The sequence below is a fragment of the Elaeis guineensis genome, chromosome 9 (assembly GCF_000442705.2).
Source record: "Elaeis guineensis isolate ETL-2024a chromosome 9, EG11, whole genome shotgun sequence".
Taxonomy (NCBI): domain Eukaryota; kingdom Viridiplantae; phylum Streptophyta; class Magnoliopsida; order Arecales; family Arecaceae; genus Elaeis; species Elaeis guineensis.
The window spans coordinates 95088118-95106103 of NC_026001.2; the positions used below are offsets into that span (position 1 = coordinate 95088118).

The window sequence follows — 17986 nt, forward strand, 5'->3', positions numbered from 1 at the left end:
TAAATATAACAAATTCCGGCATCTCTCTATATAATAAGATAATAAAGGGATTTTGAGAAAGAAGAAAGTAAGCTCTAATAAGCCAATTCAAGTCACCACTAGCTCCCATGCCTTGTCTCTATCTGTGCTCAAACCCTTGCTAACTTAATCATCAAAGAGTCTCCTACCGAAAGCCCCACCTCCGGTGTGAATGGGCATCTTTTGCAAATCTATTTGATATCCCAATGTCCAAATCACCCTCCTCTCTCAGCTACATCAACACCTCCGGAGCCTTAATGCAATAGCGGCGTTCATTGCACAAAATAATTATCTTTATTCTATTTTAATCCAAGTAGCAATATCCAAGATGGCAGCATCCATTGCCAAAAAGATGAATTCTTTTTCAGAAAATGGATTAATTTCCTCTTCGGCTCGAAAAGATTTGTGGACAACGGTAATATTTCAGATGGCACAATTTGGTATCCGGATGATGGATCACAGGATAAGTCATCCTTTTTGCTCTTCGGACACATCACATCTATCCACGAGTAAGTGGCACTCTTCCTGTTGCCATGGTTTAAAGATGCCGGGTCTCGATTGCTGCAGCTAACAACCTAGACAAACGAACAAGGTAGAAAAGTTAGGCCCTTGAAACTAAAGTGCCATCAGCTATATCACCTACCCCACTATATCAAGATTGGAATATCAGCACCTACTAATTGGGCACGAAAATATGGCATGTTCATGTGAAATGATAGCCAATTCCAAAAAATCATGAACAACAAAAAGATTGCAAGAATGTCCCCATAATGAACAGCTAAGTCATTTAGTTACATGAAAAGACCAGGCCTAAATGCAGAAATCAAGTCTAGTCTCTCCGTATAATCATGTAGAAGTTTAACTTCAACTTGCCGCTTTTGATTATTCGTGACAAAGAACTTCTGCCAAACAAATGATACTGACATATATACAGTCATCAATTAGATGGTTTTTAAAGTAGATATAAAGATATCACTCATGTGAAACTGAAAATTTAGGCTAAGCTCTTGGACTGCAAATGCTTCAAATATACAACTTGAGATTCATTTCCAATGAATAAGGGTAGGTAAGAGAGTGCTTGACAAGGATGCACGACTATTACAGAAGTCTTTATCTGTGCAACTATCGTTATGAAGCATCTAGGTTTTCCAAATCAGCAAACCTGCAAATAAAGAAAAATGGAAAATGGAAAAGAAGAAAAAGCAACAGAAAGCAGAACATTCATAACTTATTGAACAATGCCTGTGGAGTTCTCAGGTCAATATTGCTTGCCATTGTTCTTGCACCTTTAGTCTCAATAATGACTTCAGACTCAGACATGTGGTTAAAACATCTTCAGCATGTAGCTATTAGAAGAGGCATAGAAGACTGACTGTTATGACTTTCAAGCAATGATATGTTGATTAGTGGTGCAATAAATATTTTGAAAACCTTTGTCCTTGTGAAAGACACGTAGGTGAGCATGGTATCTTCACTTCTGAATTTTTCTAATATACATGATTCACTGTGGCATCATGAACACTACAATGTACAGAAAAGGAACCAAAATGGCTATCAAAAGAAAACTTTTTCTATGACTGTAGTGTCACATTCAAAATAATAGCAAAAGAAGGTTCAAATCAAGATAGCAAAGATCTTGGTTTCCTAATTAGAGCTTGAGTTTGATGATAAACAGACCTCTCAGGTTGTGACGGATCATATTGAAAAGCCCTACTTGTTTAACTCGGTCTTCAAGAGCCATTACATGCAAAGACAGGCTAAAGAATGGGAAATGTGATAATCTAACTACGTAATAAACATGATTAGAATGCCTTTTGCTGGTAATTGATGTGCAGTGCTGTTGGACAAGGATTTGATAATAGGTTTATGCTTAAAGCTGGAGAATTGTTTATATACAGAGTCTTTCAGGTCTGAAATCGGTCACATCCTAGAAAGTGATTATCCCTCATATGCATTAACAAGGGTGCAATTACATTTGGATCAGAACGCTTATAGTAAGAATATCAAATATTAACTGTTGACATGATGTTGCATGTAGAGGATCAGGCACTAATTCTTCACTTTTTTTTTCCACCATGCCATAAGCACTTGAAAACCGTTATTCTTTACAAGTTCTTAATAATGAAACAGTAAAATAACTATCTATCTAATTAGATAAAACGAATGATCCATTTCAAAATAAAACAAGAAAATAATAAAGTTTTGAGTTAGAAATTAACCAAAGGAATAGAAAAACAAGAAAACATGATAAAGACATAGAGAGAATGACCAACCAAAAAGCAAAAAACCAAGATTTGCTACACTGATCAGTACCGTACCATGCTAGGCATCCTATACCATATTCGTAACGAACCAGTATGCTATATTGTACCATACCAATATTCGATACGCCAAGCTGTACCATACCGAACCGTGTAATGACACTGTAACAGTATAGTACTAGTATGGGGTTCAATACTGAAATGGCAAACCTTGCAAGAAATTGTCTTGCTCCTAACTCAAAGAATGAACAAACCACTTCAAAAGTGTTTTCAAGCATATTCATGAGTAATCAAATAAGTACCAAATGAAACCTGAACAACAGTGTACACCGAAGGCCTGCTTGACTTCCACCTTCATGTATCCTTCTAGATATTTGTTTGGTTCATGCAAAAGTTGTAGTAGACAGAAAAAGAAAGTTTTGATGAACCACAGAATTCTAAGACCAAAATAACAATAGATTAAACATGTCTGATGGCATTGTAAGAATCCTAGCAATTTTGATGATTGACATGTAGGTTGCATGAGACTCATCTGAGAAAAAAATTTGAAGAAGGAAGAAGCAAGCAGAAGTTGTCTACATATACGGTGTGTTATCAGATGGCTCGCAAGCAAGTGCCATTAGTAAAAGGTTCTACATGAATTGACCTGATTAGTTTCAACTTTCAAAGCTACTTAAACATAAAGCATGAAAATAAAAATCACATCCACTTTATAATAAAAAGGGAGTTTTAAGTAATTAGTCAGCAAAAAAAAAAAACCAACTGATGTTTTGTATTTATAGTTAAGGAGTTCTTATTTCTAAGAAATAGTCATTCTGCAGAATCGATTTTACAGTGCCTGAATCCCTATCAAAGGAGAAAAGTGGTAAAAGAGAGTCAGCATGTTAAACATATTCTTTCATATAATGCTCAGGATTTTTCACAAGCCAACAAAGTTGTTTATTCAGGCACCAACATTAACAAACTTCATCTAAGACCAATGTTTTTTAAAAGGCCAAATGTGAAAGTGAGGTGGTTCATCCTAAACAGATGACTTGAGGTAAGTCCAGAGAATTAAGGAGTGGAAGACTGGGAATGTGGTTAATGCTATGGAAAGTTTAAAATTAAAAATATAGAGAAAAGTGAATAAATCAAACAGTTATAAATTTCAGGACATGATCAGCATATTGACGTATGTTTTTAGTTCAAGAAATATTTTGGTTTGCTTTAAGTCATAAAGGGATATCATATAAGAACATAACAAGGTATGTGCCTTTTCTTTACTGAAAAGCCCATTTTAAGATGTATATCTAACTTTGAAAAGAGTAAGCTGTAACCCCAAGGCACAAGCCTCGAGGTGTTTTGTTATTGCTTTGCCTCTAGGCAAAATCTTTTGAAGCCTCATTTCTAGCTTTCTAAAACCATGTCTAAAACAAGCTAGGTCAAAGCACCACAGTTAATGATGGAAAATCCAAAAAGCTTTATAATATATGATTCAGGATTTTTACATACCGTGTCCATATTGTGTGTATCAAACCATATTAGTGAAGAACCTATATAATATAGAGGCTTGATACAGCACCATACCAACACATGGTATCGGTGCTGCACCGATTTAGCATATTCACCGTGTCTCAGTACAGAGGCATCCCGGTGCCATACCACATTGGCAATATACTAGTATAGGACCAGATATCGAGACATATTATTATTGACATTAAGAGAAAAAACCAATTCTTACATAGTCGCCATCATTGCTTTCTTTTTGAACTTTTTGGGACCTTTCTTCAGTTGTGGACATTCGGATTTGAAATGTCCCGGCTTCTTGCACTCGTAGCATATAAGGGGTTGATCTTTCCCTTTTGTGAATGACTTCTTTCTCATCCCCTGTTTCCTTTTTCTTAGAAACTTCTTAAATCTCCGGGTGATGAGTGCCATCTCTTCATCCTGTTCTTCATCTTCAGTGTCATCCGTTTCATCATCAGGCGAAGCTGTGGATTTGAGGGCAATGGTTCTTTTCTTTTTGACTTCATCCTCTTGATGTTGCTTCATGCTAAGTTCATGAGTCATCAAGGATCCAAGAAGCTCTTCTAGAGGTAGAGTGTTCAAGTCATTAGCTTCTTGGATGGCAGTCACCTTGGCTTCCCAAGTTCTTGGCAATGACCTGAGAATCTTCCTTACAAGCTCACTGTTAGTATAAGATTTGCCAAGACTCTTCAAACCATTAATTATATCAGTAAAACGAGTAAACATAGCAGTTATGGACTCATCATGCTCCATTTTAAACAATTCATATTTATGCACAAGCATGTTTATTTTAGACTCTTTTACTTGATTTGTTCCCTCATGGGTTACTTCTAACCTATCCCATATTTCTTTAGCAGATGCACAAGTAGAAATGCGATTAAATTCATTTGCATCAAGTGCACAATAAAGAACATTCATAGCTTTAGCATTTAATTGTGCCAATTTCTTATCAACCTCATCCTATTCTTTCTCGGGTTTGGTTGACTCCTCACCATCTATAATCTTGGTGAGTGTGTGAGGACCGTTCACTATGATACTCCACATATCATAGTCGAGTGCTTGTATGAATATCTTCATCCGAGCTTTCCAATAGGTGTAATTAGACCCATTGAAAAGTGGAGGTCGGTTGGTAGATTGCCCCTCGGCTAGAGAAGTACCGACATGGGTTGCCATAGATCTTTGGCTCTTTGATTGTTAGATCAAAGAAGGGCTAGAGCACCGGGCTCTGATACCACTTGTTGCCCAGCTATGCAACCCAAGAGGGGGGGTGAATTGGGTTTTAAAAAATTTAAGCTTAACTAATTACTTATGAAAAGTATTTGTTAAAAGCTTGATGAATGAGGAGAAAGACTTTAGTTCAAGATTAATTACCTAAAGCAAGAATGCAAGGATATAATAAAGAAATAAAGAAATAAAGAGAAACAATAAAGCACACCACAAACACAAGGATTTATAGTGGTTCGGTGCCAACCTTGCACCTACATCCACTCCCCAAGCTCCTACTTGGGAATTCCAATCCACTATACTTGTATTCAATCCGAATACAAACGTCGGAAACTCCGACACTAGCTATCCCAAGCTAGTCCACTTGTTTCCCGGGTACAAGCCAACCCAAAACACTCCGATTTCAGGTTCGGATCAACCTTCCCTTATTTTGGAAACCCTCCAAAAACAAGAACAATTACTCACAAAGAGTAAGACAGTTTACAGCACAAATAAGTACAAGAATAGCTCCTTAAATGAGCGAATATAACAATAAAAACACTTTACTCAAATGAAGAAGCCCCTTTTGGATTTCCTCAAGGTGGATGAAGAGTTGAATGAACGCTTGAAGAATAGGTGAGCTTTGATTGAAGGCTTCTTGAAGGCTTTGAAAGAGCTCTTGATCAAGGTTGAAAAGTTGGCTTGAGAAACCCTCTCTTTGAATACTCTTGAATGCCCTTTTGAACGCTCTTGCTTTTCTCTTTCAAAATCTCTCGTATGTTTCTTGTGTATATTGTAGATCTCCTGTATCTCTCGTGTATATTGTAGATCTCCTGTATCTCTCGTGTATATTGTAGATCTCCTGTATGTTTTTCACCTTTTGAAACCTTTTATAACTTTAAGAAACAAGGGAAAACATTTTAGGCAGAAAAAGAGCCGTTAGAGCATTTAACGTGAGCATTAAAGGCAACTACAACGGGCAAAAAACTAGCCGTTGCGGACAATTCTCGTCGCAGGGGTCGACTCATGAGTCGACTCATGCTTCAGGGGTCGACTCATGAGTCGACCTCTGTTGCAAAAACCAGAGATTTGGATTTCTGGATATTTTGGCCCAAAACAGCAGAAGTCGACTCATAAGTCGACTCATGCCTTGTGGGTCGACTCATGAGTCGACTCACAGGTCGTGCCAAGCCAAAAAACCAGCGTGCCAAGGGAAATTTTAGCGTGCCAAGCAGCTCATTGTGCCATGAGTTGACTCATGAGTCGACTCATGCACTTCAAACATTCATAACTTCAAAAATATAAGTCCAAAAATAATGAAATTTTCACCAATAGATTACAAATCATTTGTTCTACCAAATGATACTATCAAATCAGGATTTTAGTAAAATTACGATTTTGCCCCTGAAGAGCATAAAGACTTTTTCAAATAAAAATATTTATATCCCTTCAATCTGCTTTGTAATCATCAAAATCAATCTAGGTGCAACAGATAGTAACTGAGAATCAATAGGAGTAGAACTTGATTTACAACCAAGTAAGCCTGTCTCCATCAATAAATCAATGGCATATTTCTTTTGAGAAAGAAATACTCCTTGCGACCCATATGCCACTTCAATTTTTAGAAAATATCGTGGTTTGTCTAAATTTTTGGTGACAAAATGATTCTCTAAGTGTTCTTTGATCCGAACAACCTTATCATGATCACTATCAGTCAGAAGAATATCATCTACATACACAGCAAGAACAACCAATCCAAAAGATATTTGCTTCACAAAAATTGAATGATCAGACTTGCCGCAACGAAGTCCAATTTTATTAATAACCTGGCAAAATTTGTCCAAACAGACCCTTGGACTCTGCTTGAGGCCATAGATAGCCTTCTTTAGCTTGCAAACTTTCTCCCTCTGAGCAACATAACCGGGAGGTTGCTCCATATAAATAACCTCAGACAAATCTCCGTATAAAAAGACATTACTTATATCCATCTGGGGTAGCTTTCAGTCTTGATTAATTGCAATAGATAACAAAATGCGAACTGAGTTGAGACGAGCAACTGAAAAAAGTCTCAAAGTAGTCAATACCATAGATTTGAGTGCATCCTTTAGCGACAAGACGAGCTTTAGAATGCTCCACTGTGCCATCAGGTTTGTACTTGACTGTAAAGATCCATTGACATGCAACAAGATGAACATTGGATGGTGGTGAAACAAACTCCCAAATGCCACGACTGACTAGAGCAGCCATCTCTTCATCCATGGTCTGTCTCCATCTGGGATCAGATTGAGCCTCTTGAGAGGTTTTGAGAATAGATATGGAAGACAGAGATCCCACAAAAGATCGAAAAAAAGATAGAAGATAATCAAAGGTCATAGAGACAGATATTGGGTGCAAAGTATAAGATCTTTTACGCTTTCGTAATGCAATATGTAATTCTGAACATGAAAGATGGGCTGCAGGAAACTCAGACGGAGATGACATAGTTGGTTATGGTAAAGATGGAGGAGCTCTTTTTCTACAACAACTGTAAACCTGCAAAGGTGGTGGAGTAGAAGTATTAAAAGATGGAGCTATGAAAGTCTTGGGAGAAGCAATAGGCGGTAGAGGAACACTAGATGACTCGAAAGAGATGGAAAAAAATGGAGTGATTTCAAAGAAGGAGACATCAACAGAGACAAAGTGTCGTTTAGAAAGAAGATCATAACATCGGTATCCTTTTTTAGTACGAGAATATCCCAAAAAGATACACTGAACATATCAAAGAGATAACTTATCTCTGTCAGATCCTAAGAGATGAACAAAACACAGACATCCAAACACTCGTGGGTTAAGAAAGAAGGGTTTCTCAGAGGAATAAAGAATAGGAAATGGAGATTTTCCATCTAATATACTTGATGGAGCCCTATTTATAAGATAACATGCTATAAGAATGACATCACCCCAATAAAGTTTAAGTACTTGCATATGAAACATAAGAGTCTGCGCCACATCTAAAATATGTCTATATTTTCTTTCAGCTACTCTATTTCACTGAGAGGTGTAAGGACAAGAGGCCTGATGTATTATATCATGAGAAGCACAAAAATCTACAAAACTGGACTGTAAGTATTCAGAGGCATTATCAATGTGAAAAACTTTGATAGAGGTGAAAAACTGAATTTTTATTTCATTATAAAAATTTTGAAATATAAAAAAGACTTCAGATCGATTTTTGAGGAGATACAATCAGGTCATTCTAGTATAGTCATCGACAAAAATTACATAATATCTAAAATCTAATCGAGTCAGGACAGGATTCGGACCCTAGATATCCGAATGGATTAACGTAAACGGAGAAGAACGCTTACTAACAGAAGAAGAAAAAGACACTCTGTGATGTTTTCTTAACTGGCAAGCTTCACATTTAAAACTATTCGAAGATGTTGGGTGGATGTCTGGCCAAGACACCACCTCCCAAGATCCTTTCAGTACCACGCGATGCAGCAGGAAGAAAGAAGAAACAAAACAGAAGAAAAAACAATCAAAATACGTGGATCAGCCACAAAAGGGCTCGCCTCCACGGGGCATGCAAACTTCACTATGAAAAGAAAATTTTACAAGAGGAGACCTCACCCTCAACCCTTGTACACCCAATTCTCTCTCACATGAAGTTCCCCTCACAAAAGCTCTCTCTCTCTTGGAGACCCCCCTGAACCCCTGAAGAGCCTGGCGACCGCTGTCCAGGAGCCTCCTGCTCCTTCTCTCACAGCGCCCTCGCCCCTCTCTCTCTCCCCTGGTTCGTACGGCGGTGAGAAACCGAAAACCATGCTTCTCTGTTCGTCTCAGGCCTTTTTAAAGGCTTAAACCTGGTTTAAATTTGATTAGAGAAGGATTAGGAATCCTTAATCAAGCCAAATCACGTCCCAAGCCGTCCGATCAACACCGGGAGCTCTCTGGACCCTTAGATCGCGCTCCGGTCCACGGAATAGGGCCGTGGACCGCGAGAATCGAGTGGGAAACGTCCACGCGGTCCACAGGCCGCGCCGTGGACCACCCGGTCCACGGTGGACCGGGGATGGGCCAGCAGGCTGCTGGGTCGCGCGTCCCGCACGGGCCTGGGCCTGGGTCGCGCGTCCCGCGCGGGCCTGGGCCTGGGACGCGCGTCCCGCGCGGGCCTGGGTCCCGCGTCCCGCCCGGGCCTGGGTCCCGCGTCCCACGCGGGCCAGCGGGCCTGGGACGCGCGTCCCGCGCGCCGCCGCCTGCGGCCGCGCCGCTGCCGCCCGCCGGCGGTCCTCCGCCGCCTCGATTTTCGTGCTATCTTCGAAAGCTCGTATCTTCTCCATCCGAGCTCCGATTCAGGTGATCTTGGTCTCGTTGGACTCCGTTTTTCGCCGCGAACCTCACTGTGGGCTCAATGTGGGCTGAATCTCGAGGCGTCAAATCCTAACAATCTCCACCTCGACTCGATATTCGGCCTCCTCCAAACTCCGAGAGCTTCTGGATCTCCTCGCCCCCATGCCCTGGGGCAATCGCCTGCTGATCATGGATGGGCAAACATGGGAGTCGAGCCAGGCTGCTCGATCCCATCTCCGTCGTATGCTGTGCTCCTCCTGACCTGAGACCTGCTCGGGGCATCATCCTGCGGCAATAGGAATCTTACCTTGCGACGTCGCCTCTCGTCCTCCCGAGTCTCCTGTCTCGTGCCCGATCCGCCTCCTGGAGCTCCACCTCGCTCTGGGCTCCACCTGGCTCCCGATGCTCCACCTCGCATTGGGCTCCCTGCCAGGTAATAATGTCCTCTGCTCCCCTTCTTCCCCTCCAGCACAATCCTATCGCCGCGTAGCACCCTCAGGATTCCTCCACCAGCTACCGTCCTGTAGCCTCTCGAATCCAGTCTGCTAAGTGAGATAAGATTCCGCCTGAAATCGGGTATGTATCGGACCTCCCCCAATCTCCTCACTGCACCGTCATGTGTCCTCCAGCTGACCGTCCCAATGCCTCTGATCGCACAGCTCGATCCATTCGGCAGATATACAGTGCTCTCACTGTTCTCCAGGGAGTCAAACTGCTCCTCTCTGCAACACACATGATAGGGGCATGCAGAATCTAATATCCACTGCTGGGAAGAAGTAGATACCTCGTCAGATATCTCCAGGACATCTCCATCTGAATCGCTGCCGGCCGTCGCTACAGCAGCCACCGTCCGATTTTTCAGTTGAGGGCAATCTCTAGCTAGATGCCCCAACTCCTCACACCGGTAACACCTGGTTTTGCTCAAGTCCCTCCTGGACTTAGACCGCCCTCGATGCGATCTCCTGTCGCTCCGTCTACCGCCTCCTGCACCTCCAGAAGCCACCAAAGCTGAGCTATCGACACCTGAGCTCGAAGCTGGGTTCTCCCTCCTGAGAACATCGTTCTGGAGTATCGCCGCGGTGACCTCGTCCATCTTGATAGTGCTCTTCCCCACTAGAAGAGCAGTCACCAAGGACTCGTACGAAGAAGGAAGCGACGCCAGCAAAACCAGCGCCCTGGTCTTCTCCTCAACGTTCTCGCCAACGCTGAGAAGGTCGGTGAGGATCTTCTGGAAGTGGCTCAAATGCTCCTGCACGCTCTGTCCCTCAGTCATCCGCAGTTGGTAAAACTGCCTCCAGAGGAAAAGAGTGTTGGTGAGAGACTTCGCCATGTACAACTCCTCGAGCTTCGACCACAGCACTGTCGGGGAAGTCTCGCTCAGCACATGGATCACCACCTCATCCGCCAGGTACATACGGATGGTACTCACCGCCTGCATCTGTAGCCGTTTCCAATCCCGCACCTCCATGGTGGTCGGTTTCTCATCGCACAAGAGAGCATCGATCAACCCCTGTTGGATGAGCACGTCCTTCACCCTTGCCTGCCACAAGGAGAAATTGCTCTTACCATCAAACTTGTTGATCTCCATCCTGATTGTTCCTGTTTTCTCCATCTTCAGTCTTGCTCACCACCACTGCAATCTGCGTCCTTGTACCGCCTTGCTCTGATACCACTTGTTGGGTGGATGTCTGGCCAAGACACCACCTCCCAAGATCCTTTCAGTACCACGCGATGCAGCAGGAAGAAAGAAGAAACAAAACAGAAGAAAAAACAATCAAAATACGTGGATCAGCCACAAAAGGGCTCGCCTCCACGGGGCATGCAAACTTCACTATGAAAAGAAAATTTTACAAGAGGAGACCTCACCCTCAACCCTTGTACACCCAATTCTCTCTCACATGAAGTTCCCCTCACAAAAGCTCTCTCTCTCTTGGAGACCCCCCTGAACCCCTGAAGAGCCTGGCGACCGCTGTCCAGGAGCCTCCTGCTCCTTCTCTCACAGCGCCCTCGCCCCTCTCTCTCTCCCCTGGTTCGTACGGCGGTGAGAAACCGAAAACCATGCTTCTCTGTTCGTCTCAGGCCTTTTTAAAGGCTTAAACCTGGTTTAAATTTGATTAGAGAAGGATTAGGAATCCTTAATCAAGCCAAATCACGTCCCAAGCCGTCCGATCAACACCGGGAGCTCTCTGGACCCTTAGATCGCGCTCCGGTCCACGGAATAGGGCCGTGGACCGCGAGAATCGAGTGGGAAACGTCCACGCGGTCCACAGGCCGCGCCGTGGACCACCCGGTCCACGGTGGACCGGGGATGGGCCAGCAGGCTGCTGGGTCGCGCGTCCCGCACGGGCCTGGGCCTGGGTCGCGCGTCCCGCGCGGGCCTGGGCCTGGGACGCGCGTCCCGCGCGGGCCTGGGTCCCGCGTCCCGCCCGGGCCTGGGTCCCGCGTCCCACGCGGGCCAGCGGGCCTGGGACGCGCGTCCCGCGCGCCGCCGCCTGCGGCCGCGCCGCTGCCGCCCGCCGGCGGTCCTCCGCCGCCTCGATTTTCGTGCTATCTTCGAAAGCTCGTATCTTCTCCATCCGAGCTCCGATTCAGGTGATCTTGGTCTCGTTGGACTCCGTTTTTCGCCGCGAACCTCACTGTGGGCTCAATGTGGGCTGAATCTCGAGGCGTCAAATCCTAACAGAAGACTTGGGAGGAAGATCAAGATTCTTCAGAACTTCTGTAGATGGATGACCAAGACGACAATGCCACTAATAAGGTGAGTTAGAGGATGACAACACGGCACAAGCAGGAGATGTTGTATCAGCAAGGAAGTAAACTCCATCCATCTTAACACCACCACCAATCGTCTTCCTTGTGTTGAGATCCTGAAAGTGGCAATGAGGAGGGTAGAACGTAACTGAGCATTTTAAGAATTTAACAAGACATCCAATAGATAACAAATTTAAATGATATTTAGGAGCATTTAGGACATCTGTAAGAATGAGTGTAGGAGAAATTCTCATAGTACCGCATCCAAGAATAGGAACTAAAGTGCCATCCGCAATAGTGACAGATAGCATATGAGACAATGGAGTGTATGTAAGAAAAAAACTTCTGTTATTTGTGACATGAAAAGAAGCACCTGAATCTAATAATCAGATATACTAGGAGTGACTGCAGTAGCCATCCCAAGAGTTGAAGACATAACTGATGGAGCTGAAAACATAGAGGCACTGGTGGACTGGAGAAATCGCTCGTAGTCAGTCCGAAAAATCAAAACTGAGTCATCAGTGCCAGGAGTGGCACCAACGTTAGATGAAGCTATAGAAGAAGCAACACTAGCAGGACGAGAGGCAGAAAAATTTTCAAATTTCTACCAACAATGCTCAGTAGGATAATTTAAACATCCACAATGTGGACATGATGGAAAAGAATTACGTCCACATCCACGATCTCCGCGACCTCCTCGACTGCTACGAGTACCAACAGCAAGAGTAGTGTTCTCCATAGATAGAAAAGATGTGGACTGTAACTTAGTAACACATAGAGCATGACTAATGGCGTTGCTCAAGGTGCACTACAACAAACTGGTTATTAGCGACGAAAACTTTTGTCACTAATAACCGATTTTCATCGCTAATACATATTAGCAACAAAATTTTGATCACTAATATTTCATCGTAAATAATTCCGTCGTTGATAATATTTTACGATGAAAAAAAAATTTCATCGCTAATAAAAGATATTTGTGACGAATATTTTTCATCGTTAAAAAAAAGATGACAAAAATTTAATCTAAAAAAAGGTATTTGCGACGAAAGAAACCGTCGGTGATAAATAAAAAATTAATAGCGATGAAAATATTTTCATCGCTATTATTTTCAAAAGTTTTAGCGACGAAAAATTTACGTTGCAAAAAATATTTTTACAACGAAAATAATTCATCGTTATTAATTTAATAAAACATTAACAAAATTGAATAATATTACGATGAAAAATTTTATTGCAAATAAGATAATTTTCGACGAAAATTTATGTCACTAATAATTATTTGTGACGAATAATTTTTCGTCGCTGTTAATTATAAATTTATTGATAAATTAAATTGTGTTAGTAAAATATTTTTGGCGACGAATATTTTATCGAAAATAATTCCGTCGTTAATAATTTAGTCATATTTTTAAAAAAAAAATTATGAATATATATTTTAAATTTATATGTATAATATTTTTTATAAATTAAAAAAATTAAAATAAAAAATTTACACAATAAACTGACAAATATATTTTATTATTTTATTATATTAAATTAAAATTACAAGATGTTTGAAATAAAAAAAAAAGTACATCAATAAGCCGTCAAATATCGACAGTTGGAGAACGAGCTGGGGACGAAGAGCGCTCGATGGAGCTCGGATCGGCCTACTGCTACCTCATCAGCTGTATCGTCTGCTCCATCTGCGCCATCTACTTCATCTGGATCTGAAAACGCTAATAGTCATCGATGCGTGCAGCCAACTCTTGAGCTCGCTGTCGATCCTCGACAGCTTGCTGTCGATCCTCGGCAGCCTGCCTCTGCATCTCCATCAGCCGAGCCTCGCACGCAGAATGGATGTTCGTCCTAAATGAGCGTGAGGATGAGGGAGCAGTGATTCCATACCCTAGACCCCTAACATAACAGGATCTCGTACCAAGCACCCGATCACAGATCTCATCATCTATGCGTGCGGTCGAGCCCTCAGAGATAAGTTGGGATCTCATGTCTGTCATACGATCTTGAAAATTAAAATTATAGTTATTTTAATTTTGTAATAAAAATCAGATTGCGAATGAAAAATAATTGAAAAAACTTACAAAGAGCTCTTGACTCCCCGTCGTCCACTCCCTTGACTGTCGCTGGTGGATCCGCTGGTAGATATTGATCCTACCAAGAAGCTCGCCACTTTCAGCATCTCTCTGTAATTTGAGAATTAATTTAAAAAAATTTAAATAACTAGAGAATTATATGCTAATTAGAAATTAAAAATTATCTATCATGTGCTCCATGTGACGAGTAAACGATCTCGAACCCTCACAATGTGACACGATCCATCTCGTCCGATTCGTCGCTATTTGAGCACATCGTCTCTATAAAATTATCAGTAAAATTAGTAGATAAAAAATTTAATTTAAGAATAAATGATTAAGTCATTAAACTCTAAAAAAAATTTAGATGTGTAACCTGATATGCCGGATCCTCGTAATGCCGGCATATGGTAGTCCAATCGTCCATGGTGATGCTGTCATAGGGCTGCTGCCGTGCTACCTCCTCTCCATGATCCTGTACCACCCGATACCAATGTTGATGCATGTGATGGCGATAGTCCTTGAAACGTAACGATAACTGAGTGTCGATGGCTCGTCTCACACGATCTTCTTCAAAATCAGCGATGTCAAATACACCCTGCCAATAACAAATATTAGAAAAATACTATGCAATTAAATATTCATAATATAATTTATTTTACCTGTAAGTGGGTGTAGAAAACCTCTCTGAGTTGGTAAAATGTGACGCCAATCGAAGAATATCACGAGGGCATAACTGCGGCATATGATGCCTAGCTCAGTCTGCCATGGCTCACACCATCCACTAATGGGTCTGGTGTAATCGACCGGTATCTCGATCCGGAGATACTGTTCTGGGTGCTCGCATCTCCAACGCTCTAGAACGAGGTTCTTCTCGCCTCACCACCAATGAAGACTCACCTGAAACAACAATAAATAAATCATTAGTATGATTCAAATAAAAGAATCAAATTTCATTATATATAAAGTGTAATAATTAATACCACTGGAACCCGCCTCACTGAGATCCGCCTCACTGGGACCTGCCGGTGCAGGACCCTTTGATAGTAGAGCCGGTGTGGCAACGGAGATCGGTGGAGGTGCCTCAACCTCCGAGGTATCTGCAGCGAGCTGTGAACGCAAAGGTCGTCGTCTGTCTCCTGATGCCATATCTACAGAAATTGAGATATAAATAAATATAATATTGAATAATAATAATAAAAATCAAATAATATTCTAATGAATACAATTATATCGCATACCATTATTGGAAGACAAAATTGAACGAAGAATATAGATCTGCTCATCAATATTCGTATCTTCCTCGATGTGTAGATCCTCGTCCGAATCACAGTAATCGATATATGTGTTGTTTTCTATCTCATCGTCATTTATTAACTGATCGTCGCCCTCCGACTCATCAAGATTAAATACAAAATCAGCTTTAACTTCGTTGGATGGGAGATCAGCCCTATTAAAAGATGCCGTTACAAGTTCTTCATCAAGCAAAAGCTCGGCTAATGTTTGTTTTTCTTGTTGAAAAACTTTCTCTTCATGTAAATCCAAATTTTCATCCATCTCTAATCGAGTTGGTATGTCATATACGCCTCTAAGTGTTATTTTTTGTACAAATGTCAATTACCTCGATACTTTAGATCCTTCAAATATATTACTTGTTTCGCTTGAGTTGCTAATATATACGGCTCATTTTGGTACTATGTTCGTGCAAGATTTGCACTGATAAATTATGAATCGATATGAATACCGATCTTTTTATTACTAATATCCCACCATTCACACTGAAACAAAAATACAGAATTACTAGACCCATACTTCAGTTCTATGATATCTACCAGTACACCATAATAATTAATCTCTTCTTCTCCTTCATGTTCTGTTGTAGCAATTTCACTGTTCTGGATCCGTCGTTGCATCTCAAGCTCTCTTGTGTGAAATCTAATTCCTCCAATGATACAGGATATGTAGTGATTAACCCTTCGATCGGGACTACATGCTAAATCGTGCAACTCATCGATCGCACCTACTTCTTTATTGAAATACTTATGTTTCATCTACATCATAAGATAAAAACTTATATTGGTTCAAATAATATTATTTATAAATAAATAAATAATGTATCACCAATGCAACTTACAAGATCACCAAACCATTTTGCAAATTTCCTCCTATGTTAATCATCGACATCCGTATTATTCTCTCTACATAGTATACTCTTATGCTCACTGTAAGAAATTATGAATTTTAATTTTATATCGATATTAATTTTTTTTTAATCATTAAACAGTATGGTAAGATGATACTTACTCAATAAAATCTTCAATTTCTTCACAATTATTTAGAACGTAAAAGTATGCTTTGGATAGCTCATTCATGTCCATAAATTCATATCTCCTTACACTAGTAGATCGAACCGTTTGTTTAAATATAGACAACGTCGGTTTATTGTCATCCCATTCACGATCTGCATTACGATCTGCACGATTGAATCTTGTTTTGATATCGTCAAGATACATCGAGCAGAATGTGATACACTCGATAGCTACATATGCTTCCGCTATAGACCCTTCAGGCCTTGTTCTATTGCGCACATACTTTTTTAAGGTACATAAGAATCTGCAAACAAAAATAAATTTAAATTTTAGAAATGTATTTACATCTTATAATTGATATGACAAAGTACATATAATTTTTTTACCTTTCAATAGCATACATCCATCGATAATGTATCGATCCGATCAAAATAGCTTTCTTTGGAAGATGAACAGCCAGATACACCATAACATCAAAAAATGATGGTGGAAAAATTTTTTCTAACTTACAAAGAATACGTACGATATCCTTCTCTGATCTCTCAAGTAAATTAATCTTCAATTTTCAGCAACACAGTTCTCAGAAGAACACTCCCAGCTCAATCAATGCAGTTTGACTATCACCACCCAAATAGCTACACATGACCACAGGAAGCAAATATTGCATCATCACATGAGAGTCATGATTTTTCATGCCGGAGATATTGCTGTTGTTGTTCCCAACACACCGCGATACGTTTGAAGCGTATGCATCACGAAACTTTACGATTTTGAACCATCCACATAAATTTTTTTTTTCCTCTCCAAATAGCGAATAACATGTAGGTGGCATAAAAAATCTCTTACCTCGATGAACTAAATACAAATCCGGCTAGATTCTCATTTTTTGCAAATCAAGGCGAGCTTTCATAACATTTTTTATTTTTTCTGAAATATTCAATACAGTACCGATGATATTATCACAAATATTATTTTCAATGTGTATTACATCCAGATTATGATAAAGTAGTAGCTGCTTCCAATATGGTAGTTCGAAAAAGATGCTTCGCTTCGTCCAATTCAGCTCAGCTTCAGTACGCTTCCACTTGCGAGTACCCAATGTTTTTTCAAATTGGACGTTTCCAATAATTTCAAGTTGTTCTAAAATTTCTGCTCCACTTAACTCTTTAGGTGGCGGATGCCGATTAGACTTACCATCAAAATATTGATATAACGGATCCTCCAAGAATGATTAGCAGGAAGAAACTGCCGATGACCCATGAAACATATTTTCCGTCCGTGCTTTAAATGTAGGAAGATGCATCCCTATTGCATATTGGACATGCAAGATATCCTTTGGTGCTCCATCCAGATAAATTTTTATATGCCAGAAAATCATTTATGGTCCATAGAATCAAAGCATGCAACTTAAAATTATTTCGACTCACAGAATCATATGTCTGTACCATATTTTTCTATAACTCCAGATCATCAATTAAAGATCGTAGATATACATCAATTTCTTTACCTGGTACTTGCAGACCCGAAATCA

At 40.8% G+C, this 17986-nt stretch overlaps 1 protein-coding gene across 10 annotated transcripts in view; it reads right to left on the reverse strand.

Annotated features, from left to right (window-relative positions):
* Window positions 1–276: 276 nt before the first annotated feature.
* LOC105051070 (putative pentatricopeptide repeat-containing protein At5g13230, mitochondrial) overlaps window positions 277–17986 on the reverse strand; it is a 31366-nt gene continuing 13656 nt past the window's right edge. For 5 of the 10 annotated variants that reach the window (XM_073243251.1, XM_073243248.1, XM_010931349.4 and 2 more), the window contains 6 exons: window positions 15130–15297; window positions 14809–15046; window positions 14523–14744; window positions 14377–14428; window positions 14156–14257; window positions 278–1180 (listed from right to left, as the gene is read on the reverse strand). The gene's annotated coding sequence lies outside the window, so the exon portion shown is untranslated. Of the gene's footprint in view, window positions 1181–13649; window positions 14077–14155; window positions 14258–14376; window positions 14429–14522; window positions 14745–14808; window positions 15047–15129; window positions 15298–17986 lie in introns of those variants that run through there. The other 5 variants (XM_073243250.1, XM_073243253.1, XM_073243252.1 and 2 more) reach the window with 4 other exon arrangements.